This window comes from Brachycentrus maculatus, unplaced genomic scaffold, assembly GCF_059751285.1.
Source record: "Brachycentrus maculatus isolate JH-2025_06_01 unplaced genomic scaffold, ASM5975128v1 h1tg000102l, whole genome shotgun sequence".
Classification (NCBI taxonomy): Eukaryota; Metazoa; Arthropoda; class Insecta; order Trichoptera; family Brachycentridae; genus Brachycentrus; species Brachycentrus maculatus.
In genome coordinates, this window is record NW_028280856.1 from 1152687 (window position 1) to 1162172 (window position 9486).

At 33.6% G+C, this 9486-nt stretch overlaps 1 protein-coding gene across 2 annotated transcripts in view; it reads right to left on the reverse strand.

The window, feature by feature from the left end:
- The window catches only part of LOC148310268 (uncharacterized), a 33606-nt gene extending 25017 nt beyond the window's left edge, over positions 1 to 8589 (reverse strand). The window contains exon 1 of one of the 2 annotated variants that reach the window (XM_088258757.1): positions 8476 to 8589. The gene's annotated coding sequence lies outside the window, so the exon portion shown is untranslated. Of the gene's footprint in view, positions 1 to 3992; positions 4109 to 8475 lie in introns of those variants that run through there. The other variant, XM_088258756.1, reaches the window with a different exon arrangement.
- Between the last annotated feature and the right edge of the window lie 897 nt (positions 8590 to 9486).

Here is a 9486-nt window from a genome sequence, read left to right on the forward strand (position 1 = left end):
TATTGTATGCCAACGACCAGTGACGTGCAGAGTTTTTAATCTGGGTAAGCAGTAGGGATGACTATCGGCTGTCTATTGTATGCCGACGACCAGTGACGTGCAGTTTTTAATATGGGTAGGCAGTAGGGTTGGGTAAGGATAAGGCATTAAAAATGCAAGACTAAGATAAGCACTATCGATAAGGTAGGAAGGGAGAAAGAGTATGAAGATGGTTTGGGCATGTGAAGCGAATGAATGATGAGTTGACGGTGTTATAGATTTACTATGCTAATATGGTTGGAAGTAAAAGCCGAGGAAAGCTGAAGGAAACATGGCATGAAGACCATTAAGCACGCCATTTAAAAAAATGAACAGGTCAGAAATTGGAACAATCGGGGTGCATGTAAGACATGGGTGGCCAACCTTTTCAGCAGCCGGGCCAAATTTTAAGAACGAGATTTCATACCGGGCCGTAAAACAAAATTTATTTTATTATTCATAGCAAATATGAAATACATTGTTGTTTAAGAAGATATAATTAAAATGAGAATGAAACATAGTTATTAGATAAGAGTTAGGCAATACAACAAAATTATAATATTTTTTTTGACATCTGATTTTGTTTATCAGAACTAAATGCATCAATGTTGATAACGATTGATCTTGTTACTTCACGCAAAAAAAATCCAAATGCTCGTCAGTGATTCTTATTTGTAATAAGTCAGTTATAGCAGCTTGTATTCTTATCAATGTGTATTTAAAAGCGGATCAAAAAATGTTGTGATTGTTTTAACACGAATATACAATGGAAGAAATTGTCACGATAGTGAGATACGACCATTTATAAGATATGATACGAACTACACACGATGGAATGTTCTTTTGGGGGTTTTATGTACACTTTTAGAAAAATGTGTGATTTGCTCCGCGGGCCGCGTGTTGGCCACCCTTGATGTAAGAGATGTATGGATATGGAAGAAGTGAACCAAATCCGCGAAGAATATCAAATAAGTTTGGCGATCTATCCTCTTTGTCTATCTCCAAGGACAAGCGATGGCGTGATGGTCGGTTAGAAATTAAAAGTATCGTACCCTACATCAATTATCCACTTCTTACTAATTAGGAAAGTGCACAGGCCTTTATATGTTACTGCCCGCCCATGTAGTGTAGTGGTTAACATACTTGGCTACAATTCATCAGGTTCGGTTTCGATTCCCGGCGGGGTCAAAATTAAAATGTGCTAAAAAAAAACACCTACAGTAAGGAATTTTTTGTCCGTTTCCGTAACTCGGTTACCGTTCTGAAGGTCCCGGGTTCGATTCCCAGGGGGGGGGTTAAATAAATATATGCGTTTTTTTCCCTCAAATATTTATTCAATATTACCCTGGAATGGTATCTGAAGCGGAGGGCTGATCACCTTTCCTTCGTGTGTTAACGATTAAGATAACACTGCGTTTATATAATGCAGTGCCCTATGCACTCTTGGGGTGTGGATAAGGGTTTGAAGATATTAAGGAAATTTCAAATGAGGATTCAATTTACTCAATTTTTATAAGGAAACCTTAACGCGTATATTATGCATGGCAACAATCTGTTGAGCGTTCCTTAAATAGTGAATGGTCGAGCTTTACGCTAGAAATACCGACACGAGAAATCGTACATGACAAGTGTCTTGTACCGGTACCTACAAGTATTCTAGCTGCCTAATGCTGTATAATCGTATACTTACTGAACGACTCGAAGTATGCTAGGAATGCACCTGCACTCAAACTTAGCTTGTCGAGTAGATTAAAATGAATAATAAGTAACAATGATTAAAGAAAACACTTGTTTTTTACCACTCGAGTTTTATTATAGACTACATGTTTCAGAAGTTAAACTTCCATCATTCAGGTCTGTATAATAACTAAAATATAAAATATAAAATTGTTCTATAAATAAGGATAATATCACATAATAGATACTAATCACTCATTTCACTCTCATAAATTAAAATTATTACACCTTGTTCCATATAAAGGCCAAATTATGAATTATCTTAAAAATTTAGAAATCCAAAAAAACCTAAATTCTAATAATAATTTATTAAATAATATATTGTTTCAAAATTCTTCACCTTTGCTTTCCATTTTTCCTTTGTTTTCAAACTCCGCCCCTTGACTAACCCCTTCAATTTACTTTCCCCTCTCCTTATTTATAGAACAATTTTATATTTTAGTTATTATACAGACCTGAATGATGGAAGTTTAACTTCTGAAACATGTAGTCTATAATAAACAATAAATAAAATAATAATAAGTAATGTATTTAAATAAAAAAAAACGAAAACAAACGGCTACATAAAATAAAAGAACATTTTAACAATCTGGTAAATGCAGTTTAAAGCTGTTGTACGAAAACAAAACTAACTTTATTTTTTAATTATTTTTTACTGTGCATTGTTTCTGACATTATTTTCGTGGTTTTACTTTAATAGTTTTTCATTATTATCATGAAGAACAAAATATGAAAAGAAAATAATCCGATAGATGGGTCTAGTTATCATAAACATACAAAATATGAAAAGAAAATAATCCGATAGATGGGTCCGCCTCCGTAGTGTTATAGTCAACACGCTTGCCTACCGTTGTGGAGGTCCCGGGTTCGATTCCCAGGGGGGGGGTCAAATAAATGTACCCTGGACTGGTATCTGAAGCGGAGGGCTGATCACGTTTCCTTCATGTGTTAACGCTCAAGATAAATAAAAAAGTTTATAATTTTGATTACAAAATAATAGCCTAAGAAAACATTCACTCGTGATTGTTGCCACTACGTTTATATGATGCAATGCCCTATGCACCATCGGGGTGCGGAAATGGGTTTGAAGAAGAAAATAATCCGATAGAAGCATTCTGATTTATTAAAATAATTCACAGGGAATCAGTGAGCATCAGTGAATCGATGGATCTGTGATTCAATAAACTAGTGAAGGAGATTTATACAATATCGGGATCCGGTTAATCAATCAATGTAAATGAACAGGTTATTAGGATCCCGTATTTTATGAACTACCCACGTCTAATTGACGAAGTGTTAACTTGATCCTCAATCCTATGAAGGCAAAGTGATCAGTCTCGCGTTTCAGCTACTAGTCCGAGGTAATATAAATGAATATTAGAAAAAAATCACTTATATTTTTTTGACCGTACTGAAAATCTATTCCAGGACCCGATGCACAGAAGTCAAAGGTGCTTACCACTAAACTACGGACGGACAAGGCTCTAGAGTCAAGAGCCTTGTAAATTTGTATTCGAATTATCATTTTTGGTGTCCGAACGTTCTTTTTCATACAGTTGTTCATTTATTTTCATTTTTAAAAGAATTACCCGCAAAGTCTCTACTTTTAGAGGCTTGTCTGTTTTTGCTGGTAGGATAGTAACGATAGGGAAGGTAAATGTGAAAAACACATAAAAACACCCAGACCAATCGAAAATAAACCATTCTTGAAAATTATTTTGCAATTGGCGCGATTCAAACCCGCGACGCCAGATTCGCAGTCGAGCGTCTACCTAACTGCCCTGCGGCGCCTGCTTGAAATATCTACCAGCATTGGTCGTGTGAACCAAGCTGGGAAATTTATTTATTTTTAATCAGCATATCGTTTTTTAAAATCAGTTAATAACTTTAAATTGTATACTGACATTTATTGGTGGAACTGTATTTAATATAATAAAATAACAACTATGTAGTGTTTCCACATTAATTTTATTTGACCAGCAACCGGGTAACGTCATAACCGACATCGTCAGACTGGTCCGACGAAACCCGGTTCACGTGGAAAAAACTGCATACTTAGTTGTTATTTTATTTTATCAGTTAATAAAGTTTGATGGTCGAAAATAACAAGTTTAGCGTTATCACTCAATTCACATTTTTTTGCCAGTAAAATTTTTCAAAACTGTACAATACTATGCGTGAAAATACTGCTCTAGACTCTAACTATTAATTGTGTACGAAAAACATTTCTTGCTTACCAAAAGGCCATGGTAACAAATATTTCTATTTTCGCAAATATAATTTCACCAAATTTTCATAAATCATGTATAACATATAATATCAAAGTTATCACTCAATAGAATTTTATAAAAAAGGTATCAATTCAATCTCGATAAGCAGGAGCGTCGAGTTTACGGAAAATAGTTGGGAAAATAAAAACACAACTGACGAACGAACGCCTCGACTGTTTACGGCCAACTGAATTTTCATTTTCCTCTGGCCTCCGATGCCACGGTTTGGCTTCATCGCGACGCAAAGATATTATTCAAATAAAGAACAATCAAAGCAATATAGTTAATACGAGAGCAAAATATTGCCATTTTGAATTATAGGTTCAAGTTAAAAAAAAATTGGTGTATTCGTAGGTATGGTCCGTAACATCAATTTGGGAAACGAAATTGATATATTTTATAATTGATTCGGCAGTTACTTTGTGGTCAAATCTATCCATTTTTTTATTTAAGTTTTACCTCGCAAATACTACTATTTCTTAAAATCCATTATGACACGTGTTTCGATGCATGCCGCATCATTTTCAAACCCGTATTTTTTTACGGTGTTTGAAAATGATGCAGAATGCATTGAAACACGTTTACAATAGATTTTTAGAAATATGTAGTTGTATTAAGTAAAACTTTAATTAAAAATGTGTAGACTTTCCCACTAAGTGCCGAATCATTTAATGGAATAAAAATCATTCAATTTGAATGATTTTTATATATTTCTTTTTTTTAGTTTGATTTAAAGGAAAATGATGTATAAAGCGGAAATCAAATCGTTTTGAGTTATTTTGTGATTAAACCATACAAAATAATTTGGCACTAGGAAACAATTAAAACATGTTACGAAAAAATAATCTGCCCACGAGAGAGCACGTTTCAAATAAAGAAGATATTCAAATTAGAATGAGAATATAGTTTATTTTTAGACTCCACGCGAGAGGACTTCGATTGTTGACAAATTAGAAATATAGAAATAGAAGTCTCCTACGGCGGGAAATAATGAGCGGCGACACGCGAAGCCGGAGAAATGGCGGGAAATGGCAAGAAATGGCGAGAAATGGCGGGAATTGGCGAAAAGCGAAAACCTGACCGCATGTGCGGAGTGTGGAAACAGCAGTGGCGTCTCCGCTGATAAAACAAGGCAGGTATTTTTAGATTCAACCATTGGCCAATTCTCAAAACAGGCTTAACGACCGATTTTTAACGTAACGCAAATCTTTCAAACGCTTCAATTCCATGGTCACCTAATATACCAGCTGTTGTTTCATGGCTGTCAAGTTCAATGTATTGAGAGGATAAAATGTTTGTTTATCGAATACTGGATGGGAATCGAAAAAGGGTGAATAAATAAATAATCAAACCATTATCAAAACCAATAAAACATTTTTTTTAGACTGGAGTCATTTGTTATTTACCTTGCTGCACAAAGTGTATGGATCATTAAGTGGATTTTCGTTTCTTCTAACTTATTATTTTTTAATCTGTGTTGGGAACAGGAGGAATAATCTAGTGTCGACCAATCACGAACTTCTCAGCATTTGCTCATTACTGGGAGAAAACCACGTAAAACTCCTCAGATGAAGCCGGACTGTTGACTGTCGTCAGCAGAACTTTAAAAGATGATTAAACCGTATTTAAAAAAAATAATAAGACAACCTTACATATTGTCAGTCAACATAGACTAGAATAAAATCTAGGTCTAGACATGCGTAAAGTGGCGTATGTATTGAATCAACCAATAGAAAAGCAAATACACAAGAGACAATTTATAAAATAATGTAAGGCAAATACGCATATAAATGATTTTGGAAATCTCGTTGTGTTTAACGAAAGCGGTTACGTTCGCTTTCAGTTGATGAGTTCAACTATAAGGTAAAAACAGGTCTAGTGATTAATGACATGCGTTTTATTTAAATAGACTTTTTGTTTTAAGGTAATTTTTTGGCTATATGGGCTGTATGGGACTAATCGAGACTGATAGGATGCGTACTGTTTATTTTTATTTTTTAAAAGAGTAATACATATTTGTGATTTTACTATTTAAAAAAATACTTCTATTTCATACTATTTCTGTGAGCCTAAGCGTATCATTATTAAAAATAAGGTATAAAATTGTGGCAGAGTACGGGTTCAAACCCAGAAACTCTGACTCAAGAGTCCGCGATACTAACCACGGACCACAACCCGACACTAATAAAGAACTGCCAAAAAGAAAGTAAAATACCCACCTGAGATTATCTTTTACTTTTAAGTGCATTCGGCAGATGACATTATTTAAAATTTAAACGTAAACAAATACCAGCGACAAATCTCAGTTTTGAAGTATGTAAATGCGAATATGTCGAGATGAAGGTGTCTAGAACAAAAAACAAGTTTCAAATGAAAAATTGGCGGGAAAGTGCTATTACAGTAGGTACTTTATTACGCGCGGTCACGTGACGAGACGAATATAAACTCAGAAGAGACTATCGCTAGCCTTATCAACTTCGCTCAGACCGCAAGCTCATACATAATGGCGGGCAAAATCAGAGATCGCGAACGTTTGAAAAGAAATATAATTTTCAGCTTTTTATCTCTGGGCGAAAGAGGCAAACGATTTGATTTTATCTCACAAATATGGTTAGTGGACTGCTTATATTTTAAAAACAAATATATGTAAATATCTTTTTGTATATTAAAAGCATTGTTAACTTAATGGTATGATAATATAGATGTTGTTTTAATGAGGTTTGGTTTTTGAACTGGCAACATTGTTTCTACAGACTGTCAATTTGACAGTTGACAGTTGATTTGTGGTCAGTACGTTTTGCCATTTTACCATGAATAAACTAAATGACCATTATGCGCGTCGTAGGTTCGTGAATGGGCCGAAAACAATATTCAGCTTGATCCTCCTTTTCAACGTAAAATTTTGTTTACCGATGAGGCACATTTTTTGTTAAATGGCTATGTCAATAAGCAGAATTGTCGAATTTGGAGTGGAGAAAACCCAAAAGCCTTTGTTGAGATGCCCTTCATCCATTAAAAGTCAATGGTGTGCTTTATGGGCAGGTGGAATCGTTGGCCCATATTTTTTTAAAGACGATGCCGGCCAGAATGTTACGGTCATTGGAGAGCGCTAGAGAACTATGATTACTGACTTCTTCGTACCTCAGTTGGAAAGCATTGATGTGACAGAGCTGTGGTTTCAACAAGATGGCGCAACATGCTACACGACAGGTGCCGCCATCCTGCGGGAAATGTGAATTTATATATCTCTTAAAAAAACAGCCCATATAACACTCACCTTATACATCGTTCACTTTGTGTAATACCAGTTAAAAAATACTACTTCATGACTACCGGCTTTAGAATAATCATTCCATCGTGTGCATTTGACTTTATAATGGAATGATTATTCCGATTTTTTTGACGATTATGGAATAACCAAATTATCAGAAAAAAGGAAAATTGCTATAAAATAGAAATATGAAATGGATACGTAACTGAAAAAATGTGAAAAAATAATTTATCGAATACAATCATGTCAAATCAAATAATTTATAACAAATATTTAAGAAAAGGTTTTTGTATGATATTAAAAAAAAGGTTTTTGTATGATATAAAAAACAAGGTAACAATTATATTTCCTTTAACTGGCAAATTTAATTAAAAATAATAAAAGTAGGTTATTAACTGGCAGTGTCGAGGGCAAACTTTATAGTTACGTTATTAACAACAACAAAAATAAGACATTTTTTTTTACTTCATTAGCTTCATTCTAAAATAATCGGCTTTAAACCTGTTTGTAAATAACTTGAAATCGGAATTAAAAATTAAACATTTAATTTTACAAATTCCCAAGTTTTTCCCAAATATCTAAGGAACGAAAAATAATACATGGGAATTGTATTTTCTAGTATAACGTTAACAAATATTTTGGTTTTATATAAATGAAAATAAAAATAACGATTAGTTTTATTAAAATACGGAAGTACTAAGCATATTTTATAAAAGACAGAAAATTATTTGCTTTATTCACTTTATATAGAAGTATTCAAAACTATGCATCTAAAAATTAATATATAATGTATTGTTTATTCATATAATATTTTTTTTATCGAATTATTGGAAATTAGTTTTATCTGGATAGTAAAATATTATGTGTTGATAACAAAGGTGGCATACTCCACGCTAATTACATTTGCTCGAAAACTTACATACTTGAACGCACCATTTGACATTTGAATACTAGTTTCATAAGAAAAATAAAGCTTTGCATTTCTGCTCGCTCAAATAGAATGCCATACTCTTAACTATTCCTGGTTAAAACAAAACGAAACATTAGTGGCATTGAAATGTTATAATTTGAGGACAAAAAAAAACGCAGGGCATCAACCTTATAATACGAGATGAAAATACAACTATTTTAAATGTTAGGGTGCGTTATCATGAATTAAATAATGCATGAAACACTTACCGGTATTGATTAGAAGTGTAGAACACCAGACACTCCTTAATTTTATCACTCACAAACACAAAACAGAATTATGAGACCGGCTTCAACGTTCGGCATCCACAGCGAAACAATCACAAACAATAATTTCATATGCGTTGCCTGATGACAATAGTGACTCACAGTTAAATATTATATTAATTATGGCAACATTTTAACGATTGCCTATGGTTAGAGATCGTTCCAAAATTTAGTTTGATCTATTTAGAGTGCATAATTTGAAGTTCTCTATTATGAATGTACAAATCTGAGTGCAGCGTGCTCACGATCATTCAGAGTTGGATTTATTTGGTTAGAATTTGGTCAGAGTAGTAAATAATAATATCCCTGTTTCATTATCCACTTTTAAATTTAAAAAAAATTACTGAACAAGTTCAGGTTTTTTTTTCCTTTTTCGTTGCATATAATCAGATATATCATTTTCTCTTGCAACTTGACACACATAAAAATTTCATTAATTACAAGAGATTTTCGAGTCTTAGTTAACATCAAATGTGACGATTCTTTTTTAATTCGTTAAGTTATTTCTTCATTATAATAAGCCCGATAAAATAAAAAATGTAAGAGGAATTTATCAATTATTTGAAAAAATGAGAAAACAAATAGAGGAACCCGAGACGGATCGGAAAACCGGGGCGGAGAGGAAAAAAACTGTCATCTGTAGTGGGGTAGTGAGGAATGAAAGATGATCATATTTTATCACTCAGTAGCAGGCCCCAACTCATTTCATATAGTTAGTGTCAGTGCTGCACTGCACCATGTCGCGGTATTCCAATCGTACTAAAATTTAAATAAAATTTGTAAATCACACCTGTAGTCTTCCGAGGCATATCGTCTCATTTTTATCTTCTATTGTTACGTGTTTCGTCTTGAAGTATTTCATATAATACAATACCTAACGTGTTACATCATTTTCTGAAATCGTTTTATTTTACATCAAATTCAAACATTTATATTGGGGCAGAACGGGTTGGG